General features: G+C 39.2%; 1 pseudogene; it reads left to right on the top strand.

The window, feature by feature from the left end:
* Positions 1–892: 892 nt before the first annotated feature.
* LOC129641820 (40S ribosomal protein SA-like) lies at positions 893–1,743 on the top strand (annotated as a pseudogene).
* Positions 1,744–11,970: the final 10,227 nt, after the last annotated feature.

Below are 11,970 nucleotides of genomic sequence, written 5' to 3'. Positions count from 1 at the left end.
GATATGAAATCGGTCAGTCAGTCAGTTAAGTAGCTCAGTCGAGTCCTACTCTTTGCGACCCTATGGACTGCAGCACGCCAGATTTGCCTGTCCATCACGAACTCCCAGAGCTTTCTCCAACTCCTGTCCATTGAGTCGGTGATGCCATCCAACTGTCTCATCCTCTGTTGTCCCCTTCTCCTCCTGCCTTTGATCCTTCCCAGCATCAGGGTCTTTTCTAATCAATCAGTCCTTGTCATCAGGAGGCCAAAATATTGGAGCTTCAGCTTCAGCATCAACTCTTCCAATGAATATTCAGGATTAATTTCCTTTAGGATTGACTGGTTTGATTTCCTTGCAGTCCAAGGGACGCTCAAGAGTCTTCTCCAATGCCACAGTTCAAAAGCATCAATTCTTTGGTGCTCAGTCTTCTTTACAGTCCAACTCTCATATCCATATATGACTACTGGAAAATAGATATTAATACATATTAAAAAGCCTTAATATTACACACTTCCACAGCTTTAAAAAATATTTACCTATTTATTTGTGTGTGTCAGATCTTAGCTGCTCCACAGGGGATGTTTCTTGTGGCCTTTGGGCTCTCTAGTTGTGCCATGCTGGCTTATTTGCTTTGCAGCTTGTGCGATCTTAGTTCTTTGACCAGGTATTGGACCTGTGTACTCTCCTTTGGAAGGCAGACTCTTAATCCCCCGACTGCCAGGGAAGTCCCAATTTTATGCCTTTTGATAGTGATTTCACTATCTAAAATGACTCCCACATATGTATAATGTTCAAGCGCTCTCTAGTGTTCTTAAGTGCACGGAGTCTGTGATGTGTTTTATGGATAAGATATTTGTGTTACATAAGCTTTTTCAGATATGAGTCATAGGGCTACTGGTCAAGAATTCAAATGGATTTCATTCTGCAAATGAAGGAGGAGAATGTCCTGAAATTCCTTGCAGTAGGAGCCCACTTAGGTGGCACCAGCCTTGGCTTCTACATAGAACAGTACATCTACAAAAATGATGGCATCTAAATGATAAATCTGAAGAGAGCCTGGGAGAAGATTCTGTTGGCTGGTTCATTGTTGCCATTGAAAATCCAGCTGATGGTGGTGTCATATCCTCTAGGAACGCTGGCCAGCGAGCTTTGTTGAAGTTTGCTGCTGCCACTGCTGCCACTTCTATTGTTGGCTGCTTCACTCCTGGAGCCTTCACTAACCAGATACATGCAGTGTTCCGGGAGACATGATTTCCGGTGTTTACTGATCCCAGGGCTGACCCCCAGCCTCTCACAGAAGCCTGTGTTAACCTGCCTACCATTGCTCTGTGTAACACAGATTCTCCACTGTGATATGTGGATATTGCCATCCCCTGCAACAACAAGGGAGCTCACTTAGTGGGTTGAATGCAGTGGACGCTCACCTGGGAAGTTCTGCACATGCGTGGAACACCCACGGGAAGTCATGCCTCATCTCTGCTTCTACAGATATCCTGAAGAGATTGAAAAGGAGGAGCAGGCAGCAGCTGAGAAGGTGTGACTGAGGAGGAATTTCAGGGTAAATGGACTACTTCAGCTCCAGAGTTCACTTCTCCTCAACCTGAGGTATTGGACTGGTCGCAAGGTGTGCCGGTGTCTCCTGTGCCTGTTCAGCAGTTTCCCACCGAAGAATGGAGTGCTCAGCCTGCCGCTGCACGCTGGTCTGCTACTCACACTGCTCAGGCCACGGAATGGGTAGAAACAGCCACTGAGCGCTCTTAAACTGTTCTTCCCCAAACTCTTAAAATGGAAATTGGGTTGACGGAAGATAAACAGCTGTGAAAAAAAAAAGAGAATATATCAAGTAAGATGCTTTTAACAGAAGCACATATAAAACAAGAAGTAAATATTGATCGTAGTGGAAATATTGTGACCATAGACTCACAGTAATTGTATTTCTCCTAGGAGCAATGGTTCAGTAGTCACTAGTTCAGTGTTTATGGTGACTTTATAGCATAATTAATGCCAATCAACTGTATATGTATGTCCAGCATCTAGTCAAAAAAATAAAAAAATACAAGGAGGTTTAGTAAAAATAATTCACTATTAGGAAATGGCTAAATTGGTGTTGGAGGGCTGAAAATCAGGAAACCAGAGGGAATACAGGCACAGCTATCACCCTTGGGAGAACAAAGGCAAGAAGAGGCATTCTTAAAACCTTCAGGCTGGTCCAGTGGAGCCAGGCTCAGCTGTCTGAGGAGAGAGTACTGTTGGGATGAAGAATACAGACAAGACATTTCTGGGACGAAGGAGCTGAACCTGGAACAGCTGTTGCTGATTCAAGGAATGAAGAACCATTGCTGGGCTGAGCTGTATGAACAGCAAAGAAATAGGAAAAAGCAAATTCCACCTACTCTCTTGCCTTCGAGTGTCCTTGGAAGAAGCTAACAGAAAACCAGCTGGTGAAGGAGGGCGTGCTGAGTTCCAGCTCCAGTATCACAAAGCAATAGTTGATTTGGAGCTGAGAGTACTAAAATTTAGGGTTTGTTGGTTACAGTAAGTAACACTATCCTAAGTATTACTACAAGAGTTTTTGTTGCAGTGTTTTTCTTTTTAATTAATTAATTTATTTTTGGACCCATCAACCAGTATGTGGGATCTTAGTTCCATGACCAGCAATCAAACCTGTGCCCCCTGTATTGAAAGCATGGAGTCTCAGCCGTTGGATTGACAAGGAAGTCTCCTGTTGCAGTGTTTTTTATTGTAGGAGAATTGAAGACAAGCAGAGTGTCTATCACTATGAAAGTGTTCAGTCGCTCAGTCTGTCTGACTCTTTGGAACCCCATGGACTGCAGCAGGTCAGGCTTTCCTGTTCTTCATCATAGGGTGTGGGGAAATGGACAGTCTTAAGGAGTGGTTGGAGGGTGTTTTGAAGGAAGCTTGCTGGAGAAAGAAGAGCATGGTTTGTTCTTGTTCTAGAGACTGGCAAGTATTCTGGGTATCTATATGCTTTTACCACTGAAAGATAACCAATCAGAAAAGAAAAATTTCTTCTCCTTAGTATATTTATATGCTTTTATTTTGGAATTGGTATTTGGAAAGACAGGGAAATTGGGAGCAAGAAAAGTCTCTTGTCCTTAGAGTATATTAGATAGGCAGATATTACTATTTAAAAGCAATATAATAAATTAATATTTTTATTAGGTGGGTACATAGTTAAATGACTCACATAGAGACTGTAGACCCATTGTCTTATCAAGTATTATGTGCCCTGAGAGATAAAAAGTTTGAAAATAAATTGTAGTTGGAGTACAAATGATATAATTTTATAAAAATAGAATATGACTAATATGTATTACCTGTTTATGTTTATGGAAACCTCACTTGAGCACTAGCAGACCACAATGTACTGTGTATTTAGAAACTTTCCCAAACTACACTACAGGGAGAATTTTTAATTGCTAAAAGGAGATTTATTGTACTTGTATATACAAGTTTGACCATAGTGGAAGCAGCTGATTTATATGCTAGAACAGGAGCAGCCTTGGAATTGGTGATTTATAGCATAAATCCTGGAAAAGTTATCAGGTTACCTCTTTAAATGGGGTATGGAAAGAAAGAAGCTAAAAACTGGAGTGTTGGCCAAACTTCTGTAGCAGCTTCCCAAACATCTAGTCCTTTCAAGAGAATGCTGGGAAAGGGAAAGCCCTGATTTGTAGTGTTTGACAATTTTTGTGCTGTGAATACTCCTAACCATGGCCATTTAAAAATTACCTGCATGAAGTCAGTAAATGCAGAATTGGGATTAGATGCTGGCAGTCAGTTCTCTCACCTGTAACTTCATCTTACCCCACAATAGGTGAGATGCCACATGCAACTCACCAGCAATTGGCTCTTATTTCCATTTGGTCTTATAGTGATCTGATTCAAGAGTATCATTCCACGGACCTGCTTTCTTGATTTCAAGTGGCTTAAAACATAAACCAAGTATCAGCTATACCAGAAACTTCTGGTTAGCCTAGCCCCTGATTCCCATCATGCCTGTGGAAGATAGTTCCTGGCAGGCCATTAACACGCTCACATTGTCCCTGTCACACCACACATCTTTCACTGTCTGCAGTGGGGCTTCTCCAACACCACAGAGGAGAGGGGGAACCCATTCCAAGCCTTGACTTGGATTCTCCCTGAAAGCAAAAGCCTGAGATAAGGACTTGTATCTAGGTAGTTTATTTAGGTGGTAGCACCAGGGAGCAGGGATGAGAGACTGGGCAGGATGAGGAAAAGAGAAAAGAATCTTATAAACTTGGATTGTCAGAGTCACTACTGAGTCCAACTGTAACTTGATACAATCCACAACCTTCTGAGGATTGTGTAAAATGCCCCTTAGAATTCTCTACATGGGGGTCAACTGGAGGGAGCAGTTCTTCACCCTCACTGGCTGTGTCTTAATCCTGGACACTCAATCCTGGGAACTTCTATGGACATGCACGTACTGAGTGGGTTCCCCCTGTCCTCTGTGGTACTGGAGAAGCCCCACTGCACAGTGAGAGATGTGAGGTGTGACACTGACAATGTGAGGGTGCTGTGGCCTGCCAGGAACTATCTTCCAGAGCTGTGATGGGAATCAAGGGCGAGGCTAACCAGAAGTTTCTGATATAGCTGATACTTGGTTTATAATGTTTTAAAAGGTGGATGAAACATTTATTCACAGTGAAGCTACTATTTAGGATCATGAGATTAAATTGCTTATCAGAGTACTGAAAAAATGTTGGGAGAAAATGTAGTTTATTTCTCCCTCTCTTTCCTTTTCCTCAAGTAAAACTCTGGGTTATACAGTGTTTCTGTGTCATAATAAACCCATAGAAAGGATTTTGATCAAGTTCATAAACACTGAATACACATGAGCAAATATATTCATTTATCTAATGAATACTTAAAATTAGTATTTTACGTAATTTCTGAGACATAAATTCCTAGTTTGCACATGGTAAGTGTTAATATTCCTGTATTTGACAATCTGAATTCTGAAAATAAAACATTAGACTCTTATGTTTGTATTACTGAAAGGAGTAGCCCACCCAAACAAGGATCATTCACATCTAGGTGCCATATAGTAAAGGTTCTTCTTATTCAGCTGACTCTAGGCAAAAAGATACCTATTCCTAAGAATATGTGTATGAAAAGGGTTCTTACAGCTCAGGACATGATAAGTATTTGAACTGATTACTTGAGAAGAACTAAACCTATATTATGTGAAGAATGCCTACCCCAAACTTTTTCACCTGTGTAGTTTGTAATGTTTGCAATCTACAGCCTTAGTCAGGTCCTGTTTCCAAATGAATCTACCTTGTAGCTAGAAGCCAGAATTTTAGTTCCATATCTGGTGTGCCTATGTGAAGCCTGAGCAATTTTGTGTCCATTGAATAATAGCCTTCCATCTAACTTTCCACCACGTTCATTTAATCTAGGTGACTGGGTTTCTGCCCAGAGTGCTTGACTGTGGCTCTAACTTTATGCCTCAGATTGGGTGTTTTTAGTTGAACCACCTGAAATAGGGCATTACCACCACCTAACATAGAGTGACATTTCTGGGTGGAGACTCCTGCTGCAGTTTCCCACTCTCTAGATTGTTGGTTCTTAGGCATTGTAACTGGTCCTAATTAAATACAAGCAAAGAGTCGGACAGGACTGAGTGACTGATCTGATCTGAACTGTATTTCATTAGGCCACCAAGCTACTTCGATTGGGCTCAGCTCTTTATTGTTGCGTGGTTCTTTCTCTTGTATTTGCTCACTGCTAAAATTGAAATAGAGCCTGCCTAAAATGCAATATAAACTGTATACTATTTACTACATAGTTAAAATGATTAAACACAGTTACTATTTACTTGAAAACTTTATGTTGTTAAAATTTCTATCTCAACACCTGTATTGTAAAATGAAGTCTCATATTATTTTAGGTACCTAGATTGCAGTAGCTTAAATTCCTACTGCCTTAGTGCCAGAAATCAGCCCCTGAATGTGTTTCTGGGTTATTTTGAGTCATGCCCAGAGCTCTCTCAGCTGTGTTTAGGAAGAGGTCCATCATGTTTTCCTGTTTCAGATGCCTTGCCATGCTGCTGCACTGCTGCTTTTGCTCTTGTTTTCCAGGTTGATATTCCATCTAATTCAAGAAATAGACCCTTTCCTCAATTTTCTATAGGATAGCATTTTAACTAAAGTTTATAGAAAGAGGCAGGAAAAAGAAAAGATAGCACATCATAATTATGACAGTAACTGTGGCTATGCTCAGAATCCCATGGCCATGAAAATGATTTTGATTTTTTTCAAAGCTGCAAGAGCAAGTTGTTTCTAGAACTATCAATACAAGATGCTTTGGTGTTATAATATAGTCAAGGGACTGATAGGGTAGTTAATTAATAAAAGAAATGTCACCCAGGTTGTCTGTGCTGGGAATTTTCATTAACAAGTTGTAAAAGAAATAACAAAGTAATCAATGAACTAAAGCAGACATGATTGACTGTAATTACTGTGCTCGTTAAGGTTATTGACTAACAGCAAGATGAGCTGTCAGAGTTGAGGCATGGCACTCTGAGAAAATTAATCAGAGCATTCATTTTAGCCCTTCTGTTTTCACCAAGGCAGTGAAGTTAATGTGTCAGTTTTAGTAGTTTAGAAATAGTTAAATCAAGATTTAAAATTTCAGCATCCACATATTCTGACTAGCATCTAAATACCATATTTGGGTTTACACAAAGTGAAACAGAGGGAGAGGGAGAAATTAAGTGGTAAGTATATAAAGACAGCAAGCAAGACAACTGTAGTTTGTATCAGGGTAATAGCTGTAAACATGGAGAAGCAATGGGTTTGAAGGATATTTGAGAAATAAAATTAATAGCATATCATTTTATCATGATGCTGACATCTTTCATTTCTGTATCAAGGCAAATATAACAGGAAATTTTCTTGGTTACCTCCTCCTTCTAGAGCTATTTCTTCTTCATTTGAAAGCCAATAGCTATTGATACTTTATCTTATATAGTTAATTTTCATATGCCATGCTGTTAAGGACATTGCCATTGCCCCTGGCTTTTATTCCAGTGGTGAAAACAGAAAAAGTAAACATATAAATAAATATGCAAGGTTGTGATAAGTGACTAGGGGCAGTGAGATAAGGTAATCAGGTAATACCTCTCTGAGGGATTATATCAAAGATGAGAATGAGCCAGGCATGTAAATAGCTGGGAGAAAATGATTTCAGGCAAAAGAATAGCAAGTGCAATGGCCCTAAGGGAATAAGCTTGGATGTTTTCTGAACAGAAAGTGTAATCGAAGTCAGTGAACTAGGGGAAACAGTGCTGTGAGTCCAGTGGGAGAGGTCGACAGGAGCCAGATCATGAAGGGCCTTGTAGATTTGGTAAACAGTTTTCCTTTTGTGCTATGGATAATAGGAAGCCATTGGATAATTTTATGCAGGAGAATAACATGAATTAAACTGCCTTATGAAATATCATTTAGATGCTATGTAGAAAATGGATTGCAAATGCCTCAGAATACTTGGGGTAGAGGAGACAGAGACAGGTGGATGTATTCAAGATAACTTTTGGAAATAGGATTTATGGAAATTCTTGACGGTTGTAAAGGAAAAGACTGAATCAAAGATGACTGCAGGATTTTGGCTTAAGCAATTAAGTGATGGTGCCAATTACTAGAGTATGAAAGATAGAAATAGGGTTTTTACACCTCTCCATCCCTTAATTTTTTTAAATTATAATTTTAAAATTGAGATATAATTGACCTACAATGCTATGTTAGCTCCAGGTGCACAACATATTGATTTGATATTTCTGTTATAATCACCATAAATGAGATAGGTTTGAAAGGAAAAATCAAGAACTCTCTTTTGGGTACGGAATAAGTTTGAAATGTATGTTTGCTATCCAAATGGAAATAGCAGTTGGATATATGCCTCTGGGTTCATGAGAGAGGTCTGGGTTGGGGATACAAGTTTGAGAATTGTTAGCCTGTGAAGGTGTGACGGTTAAGTGAATCAGTTAGCTCAATTCTTGCATTTCACTTTGCTCTGCTACACCTCCCTTTCTCATTCCTTAATGACACATTGGTGGGTTCCATAATTTTCCTGCCATTTTCAGTGCTTTAAGGCCTGCTTAGTCCAGTTTGAAACTTTCATTTCCTTCCAATTTAAATCTCATCTCCTCCCTTTCCTCCAGCACTGACCAGATGTCCTCTTGAGGGACCTGAAAGGAGGAAGGGGCAAGATTGACTTTTCCACCACTTCTTCTGCTCTGATATCTTCTAGAGGAGATGAGTAGTTGGCCTAATTCCTCTAATTTTTCAAGTCCCCCAACTTTTCCTCTATTGGGGCTGAGAGGGAAGCATAAAGTGATTTTCTTAACTGATTTTCAGTAAGCCCCAGAGTGAGATGTCTGTCCTCAGATGCAGAAAATCCCTTAGCATGTGGTGTACACAGAAGGCTTCTTTTTCTTTCATTTTGAGCCTTAGTTGCCAATTCTGAGCAATAAGAAAAATTCCACTCAGCATCCTATTACAGATCTCATTTTTAAAACGGTCAGATTGGATAATGTAATCCCTGAGGTAACTTATGGATTTGGCCACATGGAGGTTGTGGATAGACTTTAAAATGGTCCTTATGGCAGTGAAGGTGACAGAAGTCACATGGAATGGGTTTGTAGAATAAATGAGAAGTGAAAACACAGGTATGACAAGCAACTCGGGGAAGTGTTGTGATGAAGGCAGCAGAGAACTTGGGAGGAGCAGCTGGAGAGATCTGTAAGGTGAAGCTGATGTTTGTTCGATGTTTTAAAATTAAAGATAGTGGCCTGACTTTCTGCCAAGACAAGTAGAGAAGGGGTTATAATGAAGTACATGAGATAACAATGAAAGAGCAGAGTCCTAGCGAAGGTAGGAGAAGAAGGGATCCAGAGCAGAAGAGGAGAGATTAACCTTTGGTAGGAGCAAGAGTACAGCTTGAATTGTAATAAGAAAGAAGGCAGGACTCGAGTGGGTGGATTTGTAGATTTGAGGATGAGAAGGTAGGGGCTGTCTTCCAAGATGGCTTGTTTTTGTGAATGAGGCAGGAGAGTTGGTTGATAGCTAATAACAAGGTGGGTAGAAAGAGAGAGTGGGGTAAACATCTTTTTGCTACAGTATACAAATGTTGAAATAGGAGCAGATTCATCTAAAACACCCAACAAAGTCCCAGAACTATTTATCACATATTTTTGGAATAAAATACCTTTAATTATCACAAACTGAAAGTATTCTTTACTTCAAATATCATCTTAAAAAGGTGTGACAGAGGCGAGGTGAGGTGAACACAGAGGCTATTTGGAATGCTAGAATGAGAAAGAGGATTTTGGGTGGAACATTCCAACTTCCATCTTGTGTTTAAAGTCCATCTAGGTGCCTCTCCTTAGTCAATAAACAGGAATTAGAAAAAAAAAGTGTTATAGCTGTTCAGAAAATTACATATTTTTAGGTCTCAATCTGAAAGCCAATATTTTAAGGTGTCATATATAGAATAAAATGGACTCATGGTTCATGCAAAAGCTACTTTCATTTTTTAAGGGATTTTAATGTAAAGAAGAAACTGTATTCCATTCTGATTAAAATACTGATTATACCCTGAAAGGCTGATTTCCCAGGAGGGACTGCTGATAGAGATTGAGGTGTTTTCTTTTTGGAGGCCTCCCTTCTGTTCCTCTAATCTAACTGGCCCCTAACACAGGGCTCTGCATCAAGGGGCTCCTCAGTACATGCGGTTGAGTGAGTTTGTCTGGGGCCAGCCCTGATGCCTAGAGCCAAAGATACCCTTGATTACCTCAGAAGGATTTCTATGATGGCTCTGATTTATTCTTTTTTCTTTTTATCTAGCTCCCCTATCCTTAACCTTTGTTTGCTTGCAGGAAGAATGTGAGCCAAAATTTTAAAGTTTTAAAAGTATAAAGAAAGAAAACAAGTAAATAGGGAAGGATAATAAATACTGAACAAGACTGGGCAAGGTGACAAGATGGAATTACTGTGAAAATCTGGAAGGGGGCCAGGGCACAGAATGCAGTGGCTGTGTAGTTTACAGGAACTATTTAGTGTTCAGCATGCTTCAGTGATCACCCAGAGAAAGCCAGATTTTTCCGGTTTTGTTTGCTACCCTATAGTTTGCTATGGAAATCTGACATAGGTGATCTGTATTTTCTGTCACCCAACCGATATAAATATAGACTGTGGGGCCTCTGCTCATCAAATCCGACGTGATTTGAATTGCTAGGAGGAGGACCTCTTGTGGCTATAGTGGGAAATACTTCAGCTGAAACCTATCTTGGAGGCTGCAGACATTTTTAAGAGGGAATAAAAAAACCCACAACTTTATAGAGCTCTTTAAAATTATATTTCACTATTTATACTATTTAATTGCTTTTATTATACCAAGTAATATAATTGCATCTGTATTGCCTCTCTGAGGAGCTCATTGTAATTTGAAGCACTTCAGATTTGATCCATGTAAAATCACATATCCCCTGAAAAGTAGATAGAAAAAATAGGGGTTTTCATCTCCATTTTGCAGATGGAAAGGAGAGGTACAGAGCAGGTAAGTAACTTATCTGTGGCTTTAAAGTAGGAGCAGGCTGGCTTATAAGAGAATTTGGGTATCTAATCTTGGGCTCAATTCAACAGTCTGTGTTTAGAAAACATTCATTATTAAAGCTCTAAAACAAAAACTTCTATTTTGCAAGTGAAAAGTGATTTCTTTATTCAAGAAAAGATGGATTGAGAGACATAAAACTTACCCTTTGTTTTCACTGTGAAAAGAGGCTGCTCCTAGATTCTCCAGGGGGAAAAAGCTGCTTAAAAAAAAATCTGGGGAAGACAGTATGTTAGCAACTAAGAATCGTTGGAGAAATGTAACGTCAAGTGTATGCACATTTTAAAGGAAGCTACATAAAAATAGTTAATTCACAGATTTTCCTAGAAATCATATAAAATGAGACCTCTTTCATAATTGATTCTCTCTGACAATTTACAGACCTTGCCTTTTCCTCTTAGCTCCCTAATATTTGTTCTAAGAGTGCCTATAGAGCTAATAAATAAATGCCCGTGGCGGATTCATGTTGATGTATGGCAAAACCAATACAATATTGTAAAAAAAAAAAAAAAAGAAACCTTAATAAAAAAAATTTTTGAATTCAGCCTTTTAAGAACAGGAATGCCAAAACTCAAACGAATAGTTCTATTTTAGGGGTAGTGACCACCCACTACTACAGTCACTACTTTTATGACTTTGTAAGAACATCACAAAAGTGTTAATGCCTAAAAGAATATGGTACAAGTTCAGGTGGGGTGTCAAGGAATAGATGAAGTGATAAAGCATAAAGCAGAGGTATGGAAGATTGTTCCGGTGAATGTTAAGATGTTGATAGGAGATTAAAAAGGGAAAGAGGAAATATATAAAAGAATAGCTGAAGGAAAAAGAAATTTTGTTGGAAAAGAGGTGTTTTTTTTGGTGATTTTAATAATGGATAAGTCTTCACTTACATTCTTTACTAATAATTACATGGGTCTAACCCTAGAAGCACAGAGCATGATGCTTGGTAAGATTTTAGAGGAAAAAACTATCTCAGATGTGACATAGAATTCTACGGTACTGAAGACACTGAATTTTACATAATTGATTTTTGATGTGTGAATTTCCTGGACTTTCCTATTATCCCTGCTTTATCATTTTTCACTCTCGATAATTGCAGCATTCAGCTTTAATTAGATGTGAGAGGTCCTTGTTTTAGAAAGGTACTAGAGAAATGCAGATCCTACGTATTTAGAGCTTCCTGACAGCTATGTTTGTAGATCTCTGGGTAAAGTATGTGTCTGGCCTTTTTCAACAAAGTATTTTCAGTAACAAGTTGTCAGTGAGGTCAGTGACTAGCAGTTCAGGATTAGATACCACCCACCCTGGTTTGTAACCTCCCCTTCTTTC

This window comes from Bubalus kerabau, chromosome 1 (genome assembly GCF_029407905.1).
Source record: "Bubalus kerabau isolate K-KA32 ecotype Philippines breed swamp buffalo chromosome 1, PCC_UOA_SB_1v2, whole genome shotgun sequence".
Lineage (NCBI taxonomy): Eukaryota > Metazoa > Chordata > Mammalia > Artiodactyla > Bovidae > Bubalus > Bubalus kerabau.
This window is presented reverse-complemented; position numbering and strand designations above follow the sequence as displayed.